The following is a 20,013-nucleotide window of genomic DNA, read 5'->3' on the forward strand; positions in this document are numbered from 1 at the left end:
CTGATTTTTATTTAGCGAGTTGCCAATGACATTTTTTATGGACGTTGTAATTTAACTTCATAATGTCTTTTTGCATCTGTAATACTAACGCACAACATGATCATCTGGTCAGCCGTAGTTGGTTAGTGTAGTTATTATCTTGAACTGGCCTGGAAAGTCATGGGTGTATTAGACTGGCTGAAGCAATGGAGTTAATTTTTGCTTAGCTGTTGGACCATTGAGAAGAAAATATAAGGGGTTTGGGAGTAGTAAATGGTTGAGTGCAAGGAGTTAAACAAATTTTGCCCCTTGCTATGGAACCGGAGGTGGTAAAAGCTTTATCAGCTCAAGCATATAGCTGAGAGGGCATGGCAGGCTTACCACCTTTATTTTTGTCTTTTTGTTTAAAGGGGAGAAAATATTCATCAAGGGAATAGGGGAGATAATGGAGGGTCACGCGTGCAGTTAGCCAGGGGTAAATTTGTTCTGATTCCGGGGTCCGACTCTCTGAGCGTGAAGAGACTCTTTGTTAAGCAGTACACATCCATGAAAAGAAGTGGAAGCCACATGGGCGATTAAAACTGTTATGGATGTTCTTTATCTACGATGCATCCTGTCCTTTTATATGTATCCAGGTGTTTGTAATCATTTTTCCTCCTCTGTTAAAAGAAAAAGGTATCTATCTTTTTTTTTGAAAAAAAAAAATTATACTTGTTGTAATATCTGTATCCAGATGCTATTCTGCCTTAAGACTGTAAAAACATTTGATTAGAAAGGATCCCCAACCAAATCTTGTCATTTCTACTGCCTCTTTTTTTTTTCTCCTGCACATTGCAATGCATGCTGTATCCTTTGAGATTGATGGGCACCGACTGGGTGATGGGATAAATAAGACTCACAGCTGTTCTTATCTCTTACTTTGGTGTTCGTTGCGTTTTCTGTGGTCATAAAATGGTGCCTGCGTTTTTGTAACCCTAAAAATAAAATAATAATAATAATAATAATAAATAAATTAATTAAAAATTAAATTAAATATTTAAAATTTAAAATTTTTTCAAGAATGAATCTGGACAACATCTCTGATCAGATTCATTCCCAGAAATTCAAAAAAAAAAAAAAAAAGAGAAAACTCAGCCCCACCCTTCCTAAACTCTCTCCCGTCACTCTCCCTCCCCCTCCCTTTTTCTTTTGATCAGCGAACCTGCAGCCATCATGGCCAGCCGGCGAGGCTTCCACCCACCATGGGCGACACCGACGAACTGCCAGCTGGCCGGAGCAGTGCCGGCAGCGACGCAAATGGAGCAGTTTTCCTCATCAACGCGCGCACAATGAGCAGTAACTTTCAGACGCAATTCTGGTTTCATCCGACGTCCGATCGAGGCGATTCAGGTGGCGTTAGAAAGCTTGTTCCGAGAGCTTTCTTTTGATACTAATTTTGCAGCAAATGGAGGTCGGATGAGTGAGATATAGATGAAAGAAGTTTCGGGTTTTTCAAATTTTTTTGTCAGATCTAGGACGATCCGACCGTTGGATTGACGATCCGAGACCACCTATGGACTGAGGGAGAGGAGAGGAACATGATGGTATGATCAGATCCAGCAGATGCCGCCGGTGACCGACGGCCGGCCACCGTGCGCGGTGGTTCCGGCGGTGGCTCCGGTGAGCTTTGGAGATGATTCAACTTCCAGAGGCTTCCTCATAAATTTGTGAAATTTTTGAGACACAGATAAGCTTCGGGTAAGATTATTTTTATTATTTCTCTATTTGTGGAGCATAAATGCAGTATTTCTTAAACAGAAAAAATTGGAGAAAAATTCTAAAAAATATATATGATGAAAGTAAAATTATTTGGAGATATTCTATGGTATTTGTTGAATTTTTGAGTGATTTTAGAATATTTTTAAAAAATATAGATGGATTTTAGTTAGATTTTTAGCACATGGGCATATAAGATTATTTGAAATTATGATATTTAAATTTTATATGATTGATTGAAGCTTGAGGATGGAGGTTTAAATATATAAATATTGAATTGGGTTGAATTAAGAATATGTTAGCTATTGGAAACTTATGGAATTGAGTAATATTCATGAATAAAATATTCATGGTTGATTAGAAAATTACAACTACTTTTGTGATAGCTTTATAATTTTAGAATTTTTAGAACTTGTTTGAGTGAATTTTTACAAAATGTCAATTATAGAGACTAAAACGTAATTTTTAATATTTTGAGTATTGCTTAGTTTGGAGGGCCCAGGAGGGGCCATATAATGATGATGAGATATGGATTGAGTTTAGAAGTGTTATTTGAACCATTTTTGACAGGTTGGGTAGGTCCCAGGTATAGGAGAAATTTTGCCGGATTTTCGGCATGAATTAGGCTGTCTGTTGTCTCTTTAGAGTTTTATTTTGATTTAGTACTAATAAATTTATAATATAATTATTTAGGTGATCGATGTCAGCTATTTTCTTCTGTCCAGCAGCCACAATAGTCCTCGGTATACTGTGAGTAAAATATTAATTTTAATTATAATTTCGATATTATTATATGTTCAAGCATGCCCATGCATCACTTATAAATATGTATCTATGTAGTTAAACACTAGACACGTTTTATATTACATTCATAATTGATGAAGTGCCATGGATGTTGTTTGTGGTAATTTAGAGCAGTGTGCGTGAGTTGGTGTACGTGTAGTATGGTATTGGATATGGACAGGACGGGTAAACACGGCTTGAGAGACACTCGCTAGGACCCTGCATTTGGTTTATTAAGCGAAAGTCCGGCTTGAGAGACACTTGTTGGTAAATGTTGGATTAAGAGGGCTGTATAAGAGATCAGCTCCCATATATGTATTGTCTGAACATTACTGGGTGTGTGAGTGCTCCAAATTACGTTTTTGCTGTTATGATGTGAATTGTATGAAAATTATGATGATGTTGCATTTCATTCCACATGGTGCATTAGCTTTAAATGGCTATAGAAATTGTACTTAAAATGGGTATTTTACTCTCTGAGTCGAACGCTCACTTCTGTTCACTTATTTTTCTAGGCTACAGGAGGAGTTCTTTTACAGAGCAACCTGCCTTCTTCCTTGCAGGTTTAACGTCGGTTATTTAATTGTTTTTATTTTTTTTTTTAAATTTGAAATCTAGAACTCCGCATGTATTAGCAGTAGTATAGACCCTATTAGGAATTGTATTAATTTAAATTCTTGAGGTTAATAAATAAAGATTTGTATGATACTTAAACAATTTGTAAATGATGTAACCGGGTTGAGCTGGGCTCCCCTAATTTGAGTTTCTGATAATTATTGGGTTAAGTTGGCCCGAAATAAAATTATAATATTTTAATTTAAATTATTTTTATATGCATGTTGGGCCTAAATTATGGGCCTGGTTATGGATTTGAGAACAGTAAGGCTTACTACGGGCCTCGGAGGCTTTATGCCGGCTCAGGTCCTAGTGCCGGTCCAACCCATAGGTTGGGTCGTGACAAGAGTGGTATTAGAGCTTAGGCTCTAGATTCATGGGAAATAATATACTTGGGAGTGTAAAAGGAGTCTTGTTAGTATGTTACATGCGGAGTATAAGATTTTGTTTCATCTTTTTCTATAATTCTTTGTTTCTAGATTCTGCGTTATACCCCGAGTAATATAAGAGTGCATCAGTTGGTGTCTTAATTTTCGTAGAGTACATAAAAATGTGAAATAGAGTTAGCAGACATATTGAGGTCTACCATGATGATACGTACTCCAAGAAATATTATGTTTTTGGTCGGTATGCGTTTAAGTGGTGTGCCTAGCTAGTGCAAGGTACGAGTACATAAAGGTGAGTTATAAGGATGAGGATACCACTGCTGGCAGTCGTCAGTGGATGACCCAGTCAGAGTAAGTTTATGATAATAGCAGATTCGAGAGAGATAAGAAATTAGGAGACCTAGTCTGTCAAGACGTATCGTAGTAACCATACAATATTCTCGATGTCTACTCTGTAAGCTGTAGATTACAGTACTGACATGGGATTATTGTGTAGAGCTGCATGCATCCCTGTGGTGCTCCATAATGAGGGTGTTTGAGGATGGCCTCTGTTTTGGTACAGTTATGCCAGAACAGAGTTCTATATCTGCAGAGGAGTTGGGAACTCCTGGTTAAGGGTCTAGAGTTAGAATATTAAAAGGTCACAGTTGGGTGATAACTAGAGTCAGTGACTCGGTTACCCTAGCATGAGCTAGAGTTACATCAAGAGTTGCCATCAGACCAGAGGTTGCGGATTAGTTGCAAAGTACAGGTGACATCTAGAGTGAGACCATATGATCTTTGGTATGAAATTTTAGATAGTTTTTGCAGTACGACAGACGTTTTGCTTAGAGCTTAGTGAGAATAGTATACCTTGTGTGTATCAGTGAGGTGTAAAGTACAACCCTACTACCTAGAGAAGGTCAGAACTATGAATTGATGATTTACAGAGCTATGATATGATAAGAGAGTCATTAATTTGACATGGTTTTGGCAAGGTGGTAAATGTAGTACCTTTGTTACAGTAAGTTAGGGTATAATCCTATCTTTTCAGAAGGGATAGAAGGTTATTATTGATAATGATGACTTATGGAATAGTGTCCCAGATGGGACTGTTGCGTGAGATTGTGCCCACTGTTAGCTCAGGTGTTCTGGAGATTGATACAAGTTCCATTATATGAACCATAAATGATTAGATCATGATGGATGTAAAGTCTTTGAATTGAATGACGGGCTTGGATGCCCAGTATCTTAAGTTTTGGCTAGCTGAGTAAACATGGAAAAAAAATTAAAATTAATAATAATAATAAATAAAATAAAATAAAATTGCTGCAGAACCAGTTCTCGAGGTAGTAAAGGTATTATATAGGCTACAGGATAAGAATAGAGATCACACAATAAATGTATGACTGCAATTTTCTGAGTTCCTTTCTAACTTCATATTGTTCAAAATAATAGTATAATCCAATTATAATAGTATTAAGAGTAAAAAAAAATTAGCGAAGATAAATCACAGAAGGCCAGTGGATAGAGAAAGTGCAGAATGAAAATTTAGACAATTTATTGCAGATACAACGTAATCTAAACGCTAGTGAAAGTACTAGCTAGAGTGGTCAAAAGACCAAATCTGAGTAGCACAGATATGTGATAACCTGGTAGAGACTCTGAAAGATACAGTTAGCAAGTATAGCTGTCATGTTAGAAAGAAGAATGAAACCAGGGATATAATAGTTAAGTTTTATTTTGGGTAAGACAAAGGAAATAAATGAAAGGACAACCTGAAGGGTGCAGAATAAAAGGAACAAAGTTAAGATATAGGGTAGGCTAAGTATTATTCTTGACAAGGTGAATGACAAGGATGAAGAACCCAAAATGGGACCACATTAGTGAGAATAGTGATGGAGGTATGAAATCTAGTAATGTGATACTCATAGCATGATGTAGTTGAGGTAGTGGCAGGGGCTAAAATATAGAGCTTGGAGTTGCATGATTGGATCATACTTTATCTATTCCTTATTCCTAAAGTGAAGTGGATAGCAATGGGGCAAGATTCTTTTAACTTGTTAACTGTATCAAGAAGATTAGGCGAGGAATGCAATAATAATAAGCAAAAGCTAGAAGGTGTGCGATGGTATTGCGGACTATCTAATTAGGCAGAGAAAAAGAAGTTAGTAAGTAGTAAGTTGAATAAAAGTCAATCTAAGAGATCAAATAGGTATGATGAGAGGAAAAGAATGATAGATAATGACACATAGGTTTAGGTTAGACTTTTGAGATAGTGAGAAGGTAGTTAGAGGTTCGTTATGAATGTCAGGCAAACATTTTTAGTGTGATTAACAGAATCACTTTGCAGTGAAGCGATAACGATAGAACAACAGTAGGGGTAGAACAAAAAGTGACAAGTATGGGTGGTTATAAATCACTAAAAAGTTCAAGGATCAAATTAATGACCATAGATAAGGGTAGAATTAGTGTTGAAAGAATCTATTAGTTAGAGAAATCTTTCAGGATTCAACAAAAGTTAAGGGCACAATATAAACGATGATAGATATGAATCATAGGTCGAGTATAAGTAAAGTTAATAAATTATAAAATATTATGTCAGGAAGGACAATGGTACGGTAAAGGGTTCATGCAGATGGTACCTTATAGGTAGAGCACAATTGTGCTAGGAGATGATGAAATTTGAAGAGAAAGACCAAGAAACATAGGTTAAACATTATTATATGGACAATCGAGCGTAGTTGAATATAAGAGGATATTTTTCTTTCTTTTCAAGTTTAGCTCGTGCTTTTGGTTCTAGAGGGTTATATAAGGAATAGAGACTGAGTCAATGAGACCTAGTTATTTAAGAGTTTGGTAGGCACCAATTCATACACAATTTTCTAATATGAGAATGACAGTAAGTACATACCTAGTGTTAAGTATGAAATGACGATCAGAGTAGTGACAGGAGTTAAATTGAGTTAGCTACTAAGGCTTACAACTGTTTTAAACTATGAGCTGGAGGAAATACTAATTGTGGATGAGTTTCAATAAATGAAATTATTGCTAATGGGAAAAGCTGAGGCTGAAGTTTGGAAAGCTGTGGGCAGTATATATGGTTATATCAAGGAGAATGAACTAAGTATCTAGTTGGGAATTGTGGCAGAGCACGCATTTACCACTACCTCGTCAGTTCAGGTGGAACTTATAGGCTCAAGGATTGTGGAAAATAATAATATTTTGATGGTCATGTTAGGAAGGAAGTACAGGGAGAATCATCTATGGTGAATATCCTAGTGGTAACTAATCGCTGAGTTAAAATTCTGAAAGTAACAGAGTTAGTAATCAAGTTGAGAATAAAAAGTATAAAGGGTACAATTAATGCTAATGGGATGAATATCGTCAAGAGAAAGGCACAAGGCAAAGAAAGACAAAGAGGAATAGTATGGGAAGAACACTAAAGAATGTCTAGGGCAAGTTATTGTAAAATGGCAGGTTAAGGGAATAGTGGAGCCTCGATCTAAGTACCAATATTTTAAGAAAATACCTCAAATAATAAGAAGTTTTAAGCAGAAAGCAAGGAACTCCCTTTTCTAGAAAAGATGGTAGGATATGATAAGTTGTTTAAACTGGGTGGCTTAGGAATACATAAACTTTTGTTAGGTCAGAGAAGATACCCAATCCACTTTCTAATATTGATAGATAGAATATAAACGCTCAACGCTTAGATGGAGCTCTGCATAACTAGTTACATAAGATGGACATGAGTTGATTTGAGAACCTTAGTAATGACACAAAGGAGATTGAAAATCGAAGTATCATGGGAGTGAAAAGATGCATAGGTACTAACCATTGAAGTCAAAGGACAAGTAAAGATTTAGAATAAGATGCCTATGATAGGTGCTACAGGAAACATCTTATAAAATATTATAGGATAAGGAACATAAGTCATGTCCTTGGGAAGCAGAAGGTTAAGGGGTAAGTGCCAAGGTTGATTGAAGTTAAGAGACATAAAGTCAAGTATAGAGAGGTATAGTGAATACTTGAGATGTCAAAAAAATGGTCAATGAATAGTTAAGAGATGAGAGCATCTCTAGTAAAAAAAAAAATAATGACAGTTAGGGCACTACAGTAAAAAAAAAAAAAAAAAAAAAAACCCGAGAACGAGGGAATGTGATCTATATTGCACGAAGAGTTTGGAGAATAAAGTATTTTAACCATCTTTGCTTAGCTGGAGGAGTAAATGCTCGCACCTATCCCAATAGCCCTCTTTCCCTATCCCTTGTTTATTTGAAAATTCGAGGACGAATTTTTCTTAGGAAGGGAAGAATGTAACAAAATAATAATAATAATAATAATAATATTAATTAATTAATTAATTAATTAAATTAAACATTTAAAATTTAAAATTTAAAATTTTTTCAGGAATCAATCTGGACAACATGTCTGTCCTTCATTCCCAGAAATTCAAAAAAAAAAGAAAACCCAACCGCGCCGCCCCCCCCCCCCCCTTTAGACTCTCTCTCGTCACTCTCCCTCCCCCTCCCTTTTTCTTTCGACTGGTGAGCCTCCAGCCATCATGGCTGGCCGGTGAGGCGTCCACCCACCCTAGGAGACACCGGCGAACTGCGAGCTAGCCGGAGCAGCGCCGGCAGTTGCGCAAATGGAGGAGTTTTCCCCATCAATGCGCGCATAGTGGGCAGCAACTTTCCAATGCGATTCCGGTTTCATCTAACGTCCAATCGAGGTGATTCAGGTGGCGTTGGAAAGCTTGTTCCGAGAGTTTTCTTTTGATACCAATCTTGCAACAAATGGAGGTCGGATGAGTGAGATATGGAGGAGAAAAGTTTCGGGTTTTTTAAGCTTTTGTGTCAGATCTAGGACGATCCAAACGTTGGATTGACAATCCGAGACCACCTATGGACTGAGGGAGAGGAGAGGAATATAATGGTATGATCAGATCCGGCAGATGTCGCAGGCGACCGGCGGCCGGCCACTGTGCGCGGTGATTCCGGGGGTGACTCCGGTGAGCTTTGGAGATGATTCAATTTCGAGAGACTTCCTCATAAATTTTTAGAATTTTTGAGACACAGATAAGCTTCGGGCAGTATTATTTTCATTATTTCTCTGTTTGTGGAGCATAAATGTAGTGTTTCTTAAATAGGAAAAATTAGAGAAAAATTCTAAGAAAAATATATGATGAAAGTAAAATTATTTAGAGATATAATATGGTGCTTGTTGAATTTTTGAGTGATTATAGAATATTTTTGAAAAATATAGATGGATTTTAGTTAGATTTTTAGCATATAGGCATATAAGATTATTTGAAATTATGATATTTAAATTTTATATGATTGATTGAAGCTTGAGGATGGAGGTTTAAATATGTGAATATTGAATTGGGTTGAATTAAGAATATGTTAGCTGTTGAAAACTTATGGAATTGAGTAATATTCTTGAATAAAATATTCATGGGTGATTAAAAAATTACAATCACTTTTGCGATAGCTTTATAACTTTATTAAGGACCGCGGGGCGAAATTTTAGAATTTTTAGAGCTTGTTTGAGTGAATTTTTATAAACTGTCAATTATAGAGACTAAAACGTAATTTTTAAGATTTTGAGTATTGCTTAGTTTGGAGGGCTCAGGAGGGGCCATATAATGATGATGAGATATGGGTTGAGTTTAGAAGTGCTATTTGAATTATTTTTTGCAGGTTGGCTAGATCCCAGGTATAGGAAAAATTGTGCCAGATTTCCGGCATGAATTAAGTTGTCTGTTGTCTCTTTAGAGTTTTATTTTGGCTTAGTGCTAATAAATTTATAATATAATTATTTAGGTGATCGATGTCAGCTATTTTTCTCCATCCAGCAGCCACAATAATCCTCGGTGTATTGTGAGTAAAATATTAATTTTAATTATAATTTCGATATTATTATATGTTCAAGCATGCCCATGCATCACTTATAAATATATATCTATGTAGTTAAACACTAGACACATTTTATATTGCATTCATAATTGATGAAGTGCCATAGATGTTGTTTGTGTTAATTTGGTGCAGTGTGTGTGCGTTGGCGTGTGTGTAGTATGGTATTGGATATGGATAGGACGGGTAAACACAGCTTGAGAGACACTCGCTGGGACCCGGTCCTTTATGGATAAGTCAAGGTAGACACGGCTTGAGAGACACTCGCTGGTAGAGGTTAGATTAAGAGGGCTGTATAGGGGATCAGCTCTCAAATATGTACTGTCTGAACATTATTGGGTGTGTGAGTGCTCCAAATTACCTTTTTGCTGTTATTATGTGAATTGTATGAAAATTATGATGATGTTGCATTTCATTCCACAGGGTGCATTAGCTTTAGATAGCTATAGAAATTATACTTAAAATTGATATTTTATTCTCTGAGTCGAACGCTCACTCCTGTTCACCTATTTTTCTAGGCTACAGGAGGAGTTCTTTTACATAGCAACCTGCTTTCTTCCTTGCAGGTTTAACGTCGGTTATTTAATTATTTTTATTATTTTTTCTAAATTTGAAATCTAGAACTCCACATGTGTTAGCAGTAGTATAGACCCTATTAGGAATTGTGTTAATTTAAATTCTTGAGGTTAATAAATAAATATTTGTATGATACTTGAACAATTTGTAAATGATGTAACCGGGTTGAGCTAGGCTCCCCTAATTTAAGTTTCTGATAATTATTGGGTTAAGTTGATCCGGAATAAAATTATAATATTTTAATTTAAATTATTTTTATATGCATGTTGGGCCTAAATTATAGGCCTAATTATGGTTTTGAGAACAATAAGGTTTACTACGGACCTCTATGGCTTTATGTCGGTCTAGGTCCTAGTGCCGATCCGACTAATAGGTTGGATCGTGACAGTTTTAATGTATAAGTTTGCTAATCAGAGAAAGAGAGGGGTAAATGTTTCCTCCAGAGTATTAAGAGTGCAAGGGGACCAGACTAGCCTCCACCCTACCCTCAACTTGTGGCAAGAAGGGTCAAATTCTAGAGTTTTTATTGATCCATGCTTCATATATGGGTGATTAGGGAACACATGCTCTCTCTCCCCCAAGGGCCTTGTGAAGGGTTGATTTAGTTAATCACATACTTACGCGCATGTTTTGACATATCAGGTGGAGGAATCATATGATATTATGGTAGATTTATCAAGTGGCATTTGGTATCATGGAAACAAATCCCACCCTTTTTTGGGTATCCATATGACTTTAATCCATCTTTATTAGATATCCAATTAATAGGCTCAAAATTTTATTCACCAAATTCTGTTTGACCAAAAATTCCATATGATTCTCGATTATATATGAAAAACAAACAAAATATATATATTCCTCTCCTACATTATCCGTACTGCGAGGGTCTTAGGAGCCTAGGAAGAGGATATGATAATGCTTTGCTGCCACCACTATATATCTCCAGCTGCTTAAAAAATTCCACTCCATTTTATATTCCACAAAGGCAAACCTTCAACTTAAGAATACCCATTAGAAATGATTGTTTTGCTGCTATTGTAATAAATGAAAGGTTTGATAAGCGTTATATAGCTTGTTCATACACTGGTTTACACTATAAAACTACAAATAAAATATTTTTTCACATTTGAAACGTTCAAGAAAATTAATTAACGAAAATCTTTTTGTCAAAGACAAAAATAAATTATTTTTAAAAGAGTAAATATTTTTTAAATTTTCGCAAGCTTATATAAATGCATATTAAGAATCTTGTAATTTTATGACAAACACACACCTATAAATTTATTGACAACTATCAGTTATATATCCTTCACCATCAATAGTTACCGTCGATCATTGGCAGCCTGTGGCAGTCACCAGGAATCAGTGGTAGCCACCAACACTTGGTGGTGGCCAATACAATTGACTATTTTTATGTATTTAAATTTTCTCATATTCAATAATAAAAAATATATATTATTTATAGTTGAAATATTTTTAAAGCATTAAAATTGAAAATAAATAAATAAATAAAAATTATTTTTTAAAAAAATATTATTGGCTAGACCTTATCTATAATGGATTTAAAATATAATTATATAAGACCTATATATTTAATTGGTAAATTTCATCATACATCTTATATTTTAAGTCTATGGTAAATCGGATCTAAGTAAAAAAAATCAATTCTTAACTAGACAGACAAGAATTGATTTTTCTCTATTATGAACTCAAAATATAAAAATGTTAGTAAGGACGGCAACGGGTTGGCTGCTTGTGATATCCAATCCGACCAAATCCTAATATGATAAGTTTGGGACAGTTTCGGATTTGAAAATAATACCTATGGCAAGTTTGAGTCATGTTCAAATTTTGAATGAATATCTGTTACTCGAATCCATCTATATAAATAATTAATTAAATATAAAATATATTTTTTATAATAATATTTATAAATTTTTATTTATTATATTTTAAATAAATAAAATTTAAATATTTTATAGAATTATTAAATTTTTAAAATATAAATTATTTATAAAAAAATATTTTTTATGTAAATTATTAATTAAAATATATAAATTAAACAAGTTTAGATATTTGTAATAATAATTATGTTTGGGATAGGGTTGAATTGTTGAAAATAAATTTTAATTAAGTTTAGGACATGTTTGGATATTAAGTATATTAATCAGATTCAAGTTTAGATTTGGGTAGGGTAATTTTCATAAGTACTCTATCCATTACCTTCTCTATAGATAAATCTCACCATACATTTTATATCTTGAGTCCATATTAGATTATATCAAAAATCTTTTTTATAATATAATTTTGGTAATAACTAAATTATTGTTAGTGAAATAAATGGAGCAGGAAGTACTGTATTAGTAGGCGGCTGCCTTTGAGCGGCAACTGGATCGCGCCTAAGCTTTCCGGTGGCAAAAGTGACCCATCGTTGGCTTCTTATTAAGGTGAAAATTTATGGAGTTGGACTAGAGTAGATTAGCAAACTAAAAAGTAAAAGCTAGACTCGAATTATAGAATTTCTTAGAGAAAAAAAAAAAAAACACATGTTAGACTTGAATTATTCAACCTGTAATTCAGTGGCCTGGCTTCACCTAATTACTGTACAAGTTTGATAATTTGACAGAGGCAGAGTCTTCGCCATACATGGCATAAGTTTGCAATAGCGTGATCTACGATTGGTGATTGCACGTTCGAAAAGTTGCTGCTCCACAGGAGGAATTATATAAAAAAATAGGCTACAGCTGCTTCCCCGAAAGAACACATCAAAGCTACTTCAGCAAAAGAACATTACGTAAATACTTGGCAATAATTCATATAAAATAGGCTGTGTCAGTGTTACGTAATGAAATACTTGCAATCTGGGCAAATTCATGCCACACTTTTATCAATCAATGGATTCCAAGGTAATTAATTATAATTCCAAAATGGGAATCTTGGAAATTTTGGGCGAAAGAGAAGAATACTAATGAGAGTTGATGTGGGCATTACATGTGCATAAAATCAAAGAAGAAACTCTTGAATTTATATCGGAATAGATGCTGCTTGATTTTTATACTTAACAACTTGTAATCTAATTCCCATTAAACAATGGATTAGTTCGTCAAGAATGCGCATTCTACAACAAAATTTTGCTAGGCCTATATGGGTACTTGCCCTCCAACAACATGACCAAAAGAAAAAAAATCTTGAACAGTATGTGTGTTACGATCCCATTGCAAGAAAATTTGTGTCCCACATTAAAAGAACAAAATTTCAATGTGAGGTATATATTATGGACTCGAGCTTTTCAATCTTAATAGTTTATTTTTGAGGTGTTGTTCTCCTAAATTTGTATTAATAGTATTAGAGCCATTCATTATGACTCTAGTTGCAATCGTGCGGCATTGGTGGTGATGCAGAAATAGTATTCTTTACATGTGTTTATAATTAATTAATGATGATTTTCTTAGGAAGGTTTTGCAATTTAAGCTATAAGGGTAGCATATTTCAAAAAATCATTATATATTTCATATATTTCTCTGTAACATTAAAAGCTTCAAAAATTCTCCACAACTAATAGATTATTATATAGCAATGTAAACGATATGTAATGGGAAAATATTATCTAGGATAAGTAGATATATATGCTGAGAATATTAGCCATAAACCCTAGCCGAAGCTAGAGTACAACCTAGGTCTGCACAAGGTATAAGGTAATTATAAATTTATAATTGAAGTGTTAAGGGCATAATGGCCCACTTCAGTACTGTTACAAGGTTATAATTGAAGTGTTAGGTGTTCATTGGCCCACTTCATCGCAGATACAGAGAACTTTCCAATGATGGCAAAGGTGGATATCGTTTGGGGAATATTACAACAGAAGGATATGTTCCAACACAGAAAAATAAAATTTAAAACTATCAGATGAATATATGATAAAGAAGAGAGTGTTAAAATGTATATTTAAAAAAAAAAAAAAAGAATTGTATTCCATTTGGATTGTGAAATCAAGAAATGAAATCTCAAAAGTTTAGGCAAATCTAATTGGGGTTAGGGTTTTATTTTAGACCTTATAAATAAATGCAGCAGCCTTGCCGAAGCTTTTCATTATTCTAGATAAAGACTGATTGCATAATTTGGTTCCATAATCACGCCAAGTGCAAAGGAACAAAGCTTAATTGAAAGGGGCAAGAAAAGTTTTCTAAACAACCAAACTAGCTAGTCATTTTCATGATTGTCCATATCAATTGTTACTAATAAATACTGGTGTGCAGCTGGCACAAATCAGATGTGGGATTGTCAAGAAATCAAGATATGGCAAGTTTGCAAAGAAAGGGCTATCATCAGTGACCAAAGCAAAGATGCTTATATGGAACTGGATTAAATGCACATCACACACATAATAGCACAGAGAGAGAGAGAGAGAGGAAGAGATTCAAAACCATTTTTTTCTTTTCTTCGGTTGAGATGCTCTTTCCTTTCTCCTTTTATAGTTTTATTTGTTAACCTTATGCAAAAACCATGCAAAATGGTCCCCTCATAAGCTACTATATTAGAATTGTAAGCTCTTTTGGCTCATGGGTGATGCTTTACTTCTCCTCACAGTCACTGTAGGAAAGGAGGAGGGGTATGAATAAGGGTCCCCCACTCTCTTAGGGCCCAACCTAAAAAGTTATTAATGCTCTTACAAAATACACCTATAGAAACACTCACTAACCTGTCTGCAAAACTGCATCGGTGCCGAGTCTTGGCGTGATAATATTCAATGTGCATCACTAGGGACCACTCCTTGCATCTTGCATTTTATTTTATTTTCATAGCTTTAATTTTCAATGTCTTCTTCCCATATTCCATCACCAACAAAATAATAAAATTTCATTAAATCCCCTTCAAATCTCATCCCTTCCTCTTCTATTTATACTCCTTTATCCTCTATTCTCTATATCCCATAACCACCAGTTGAAGGTCTACTTCAAGTACTGCTACTGAAATAGGCCTTTAATTTCTTGTTACCATTCTCTGGGAATGAGAGTGTTGTGTGTCTAATTCTCATGGTACACCACTATCGGTTGAAGCTGCCAGCATGATCTTAACCTCCCTCCCTTGTTGAGGAAAGATCAGATCATGTGGCAGTTTCACCCGTTGTTGGTCGTACGAGAAACCCTAATTCTATTATTTTCCACTCTTATGCTTACATGTGCTATTAGGTTTTCCTTGTTCAATGATCCCTGGAAAAGGTATGTGATCTTCTTGCACTACATGATTTAGCCTCATCTGGGTTTCTTGGGTTTGCATTTTCATTTCTGTTTGTACAGTTTATTTGCTTTCTTTTGAGTATTTGGTGCATTGATTTTGGTGTTTCTCCATTTTCATTCTGTACCAAACTTACGCGGAAAAGTGTTTGCTCCTCGGGTTTGGCTTGTTAGGGTTATCAGTGACAGGATTTTTGAGTCTCGGTGCAGTTCAACGATTTCAAGAGATCCCATGATGCCTTGGTGATTGAACCTTGAAATTCCTTTGCTTGCCGTACACCCTTCGTTAATAAATTGGGTATGCATCTTCCATTTCCTGTGTATGATCTTCCAATATCATATCTGTTTGTTTAGGGTTTTTATACTACCGTTATGCTTCAGGCTTATAAATTCTGCTCCGAATTACAAAATAATAGCATCTACTTGTATCGGTCTGTAAACCCTGTTACATATTGCACCTCACATCTTCACAGTTTTAGTGGACTTGGATTGAAGCCTAGCTTAATTCTTTGGCTAGGGTTTCTCCTTGCTTCAATATGTGTGTGTACGTAAGAGAGAGACAGATAAAGAGAGAGAGGTAAGGGCAATAAAGAGATGAGACACGCCTGAGGGTTTATGTAAAATGTCTGTATGTGTGAGAGAGAGAGAGAGAGAGAGAGAGAGAGAGAGAGAGAGAGAGAGAGAGAGGGAGGGGGGAGAGGTGAGGGCGATAAGAGATGAGAGATACATGTGGGCTATGATTATGGTTTACTGCTAATTTTGTGCTCTAGAATTTCACAAAGTGAGGGGAGTAAATAAACTCTAAATATTTTGTGCACTCGCTTGAATGCATGATCTAAGTTGGCATCACTAAGTTTAATTTTTCACTAATATTATGTGGGTTGAATTCATCTAATTCAACTCATAAATTCAAAATTAGAAGGTAAGTAGTCTAGTCCCCTTAGGTTTTTGAGTTTTGCATTTCTTTTTTCCTCTTTCAAGATCCAAATTAATGTAGTTGATTCATTAGGGCTTTCAATGTAGTGAGCTGGATCTTGCTCTCTCTCTCTCTCTCTCTCTCTCTCTCTCTCTCTCCTTTATAGTTTTTTCTTTTCTTCGAAAGATTTCATTCATATAACTAGAGTACAGATAGGGATACAACTATAAAATAAAGAACATTAACTTGTTCAAACATTTATACTCAATAAAATTGCAAGAAGAAAAGAAATATCCTTACAAGGATTTGGAGAATAAAATTTATATTTTTTACATATACCTTTACATACATAGATACCGAATGAGAATTCGTTGATGTCTGAGTAGATTCGTTTAAAGGTTCTCTACCATTTATAAACTGGTGGTATCACAAAAGCCTACCTTGATATTTATGATATTTATGGTTGCTTGAAAATCATTTTGTTAAGCTAAACTATAAAAAGAATTCTTCTTCCAATCTGAGAGAACTAACTAAAAAGACAGGTACAAAAGCCATATTAGGCCAGAATTTCTAAAAAAAAAAAAAAAAAAAAAAAAAAAAAATCAAATCTATGAAAAATCCATGAATTTGAAAGAACCGCCATTATTATATAAGGGAAAAACTAAAAAAAAAATAGTAAAAATTAAGAGGAAGGGCTACTGCCGGCCAAAAAAGACCAGCAGTGGCCCTTAAAACCCAGATGGAAGTAGTCTTTTTGAGAAAAAAATAGAGAGAGGAGTAAAGAGAGAGTCGCAGTAAGAGACCTTTTTATCCTATCTTTTTTAGGTACACATAACAGGGATAAATTTTACATTTTCTGGTAAATTAGTTGAGCTATTTAACCAGCTGGCATCAATTTAGACAAGAAATACAGCTCAAAGAACCTGTTTCTCCAAGTTTCTGAAAACAAGAAGGAACTAATGAGCTCTATCTTGGTAGTGCTTTAATTATTTTTAAAATTGTAAAGTCCTGAGTTCGAATTTCAAAGCCAAATGAATCAAAAAAGAAAAAAAGAAAAGAAAACAAAGGCGGAAGAGTTGCATGGAGAATGGAGAAGTTAACTAAGTTACTACAACAATAGAACAGTAAGATATTTGTCCTATTTGAAAAGTTTTATACTTTTACTCCGTGGAGAATCTACCAGATAATTAACCTATTGGGTGTCTCTTTTCTTTTCTTCTGGTTTAATCCTAAGAGTGATGAAAGCAGGAAATATGGATATCGGCATATCGCTCTTGTTATAAATGTTACTGTTCACTTCTTGTGTTTCTTCCAGGTTTGAGGAAGGTGATAATGATGGTGAAGCATATTATCAGGATCATGATAAAAATGAAAAAGAAGAAACATTCAATCTTTATTTTGGCCAATAGGCATGCATTTTACTGTCATACGCTAAGAGAAGGTTTTGGAAACCCAGTTGTAAATTATCAACATGGAAAGGGAAACGAATAGCCATAAGACAAAGTACCCAGTTCCTTAAGCGTGCAAGTAAAATGACCATAACATTGATCCGGAAGTAGAATACATAGTATTATTATTATTATTATCCACTGTGACTTGGTGATGATCACATGTTCAACCATATGGGAATAGCCAAGAGAAGGGCTTAGAACTCACAATGTTAGCCTAGGAGTCTCATGCATTGGGACATCTTTTATGCAAGTAACTTCTGAAAGGAAATTTAGTTGTATTTCCTAAACGGAAGTGTGAAAAATAGTCTTTAATTGATGTTGTTTTCGAACTTTTAGCATTCGCATGTGAAACCAATAAGCCCTGTTGCAGTTGTTTCTTCTTAATAAAACGTTTCATATTCTTTCTTTAATAAAGGACATACCCAGTACCCACATATACACATGGATTGCAGAGTGAGAGACAAATATTACTATCTGATTATGCATATATGAGATCTGATTTTCCTATCTACATTGGTTGTTGGAGTTTGGTCCCTCTCATTTGTTAGGAAGCTCTAGTGGACAAGATTCCATATAGCTTTCTTCTTCGCTTGGTACCCAAGTTAGCAAAAAAGTCATTGGTTTGATTCTTCCAACTCTTTCAAGGGATTACATTTGTCAGTTATCATCAATGAAAGACATCAGGTGGAGAATCCATTGATAAGGCCTTGTTACATTCCTATTTATGGATGCTCATTGGGAGACCCAATATTAGATGCACTAGGCAATAAATTGGTTTTCTACAAGGGACCCGGGAATGGCTCGCGTTCAATTGTTGAAAGTGAGATTAATGCAGTGGAAAAGTCACAGCTTTCTGTGTGTATGTGTGACTGAGAGAGAGAGAGAGAGAGAGAGAGAGAGAGAAGGGAAATGGTAATTATGTAGTTTTGGAGATGACTTGTTCACATTTTGGCGCACAATTCATATATCTATGTAAAGGGATCTTATATACATGCTTCCTCATCACTACTGTGTCACCCTCCAACAGATATTAATTTCCCATGTGATTTTTTTTTCAGTGCAATTTTTCTTACATCTAACTCAGGCATTTTGTCCTGGAACTATTCAGCAAAAAGTATGATTGATGTTCCAAATATATGGGATGCATGTCTGGAAATGAGTTGAAATATATGTACATATAAACCAAAATCATATTTCCTATATGTGGATTCTATTGTTTTAATCTTTTAGGTGAATGTACTTTATCTTTCCTAGTACAAGAGTAATATTCATTCAGATATGGCCCATGAAAAAAATATCTTTTAATATAAATTAATACTGATATGAAATTAAGACTATATACCACTTGTATAAAGAAGATGGTTAGATTTATGTGGTGGAGATCTTAGGTTCAAGTTTTTCAGCCAATTTGCATATCTCTTTTTTTGAAATCTAAAATTTTACAAATATTTAATTTATTTAGTCAATTCTTATATTTTGAATGAAAGAATTTAATTCTTTTCTATTAAAAAAATTAAAAAATAAAATTAAATATAATTGTGTGAAAATTTAATTAAATTTTTTTTTATAAATGATTTATTTCAAATAAAGCCTGATGAAAGTTTTTCCATGGAGAGAAGGCTTATTTAGGCTCCTAATGAGAAAAAAAAAAAAAAAGTGGGTATTTTTCAAGTTGAATTTTACTTAAATTCCAGAAAAAACTAGGAAAAAAAAAGTTTTAGAAAATTTTTTGATACTGTTTGATAATTTTAGAAATGAAAATAAGATTTTTGTATAAATATTAAATATTTTGTTTTTTAATTTTCAATATTTATATAATATCACGTATTTGTAATGCTAATTTATAAAATTTTTATTACTTGAAATTAGAAGTAGAATTGGATATGATCTTACATCTTGTTAATATTTAAAGAGAATATATAATATTATAAATTTGATGATTGTCATTAATCTAGTAGCTAAAAAAAAAATAATACTAATCCAATAGAAGAGCTGCTTCCTGGTAAGTATTTCTCTTAATAATCTAAATTAAATTAAAATTTTCCATGGGCCAATGGCCTAAAGCCTTCTGAAAGGCCAATTGGGCCAAGCCTCAATGCCCAATAAGTTGTAATAATATAGTGTTCATCAGCAAATACAAATTTTACCCATGAAACTTTTGGTTCCTTTTGGTGTAAATTGCTCTCTCATAAAATGATTAGTTTTCCTTAAAAGTATTAGCAAGCGAAGGAGATATCTCAGACTTCGAATTTGAGTATATCCATCTGTCTATATAATTCATTAATTTTTATTTAATAATAATAATAATAATAATAATAATAATAATAATAATAATAAATCCTTACCAATTATGGTGACTCCAATTACATAGCCAAATTTGCATTTACAAAATTTTACCTTACAATCCAATGCCATCAAAGGAAA

General features: G+C 34.2%; 2 long non-coding RNA genes across 2 annotated transcripts; both read left to right on the forward strand.

Annotated features, from left to right (window-relative positions):
• Window positions 1-1,127: 1,127 nt before the first annotated feature.
• LOC110673281 (uncharacterized) lies at window positions 1,128-18,646 on the forward strand. The gene is made up of 4 exons (XR_002498471.2): window positions 1,128-1,716; window positions 2,428-2,484; window positions 15,397-15,520; window positions 18,235-18,646. It is a non-coding gene; the product is annotated as an uncharacterized LOC110673281 (long non-coding RNA).
• Window positions 7,991-10,237, forward strand: LOC131179142 (uncharacterized). The gene is made up of 2 exons (XR_009148129.1): window positions 7,991-9,379; window positions 9,931-10,237. It is a non-coding gene; the product is annotated as an uncharacterized LOC131179142 (long non-coding RNA).
• Window positions 18,647-20,013: the final 1,367 nt, after the last annotated feature.

Source organism: Hevea brasiliensis, chromosome 4, assembly GCF_030052815.1.
Source record: "Hevea brasiliensis isolate MT/VB/25A 57/8 chromosome 4, ASM3005281v1, whole genome shotgun sequence".
Taxonomy (NCBI): Eukaryota; Viridiplantae; Streptophyta; class Magnoliopsida; order Malpighiales; family Euphorbiaceae; genus Hevea; species Hevea brasiliensis.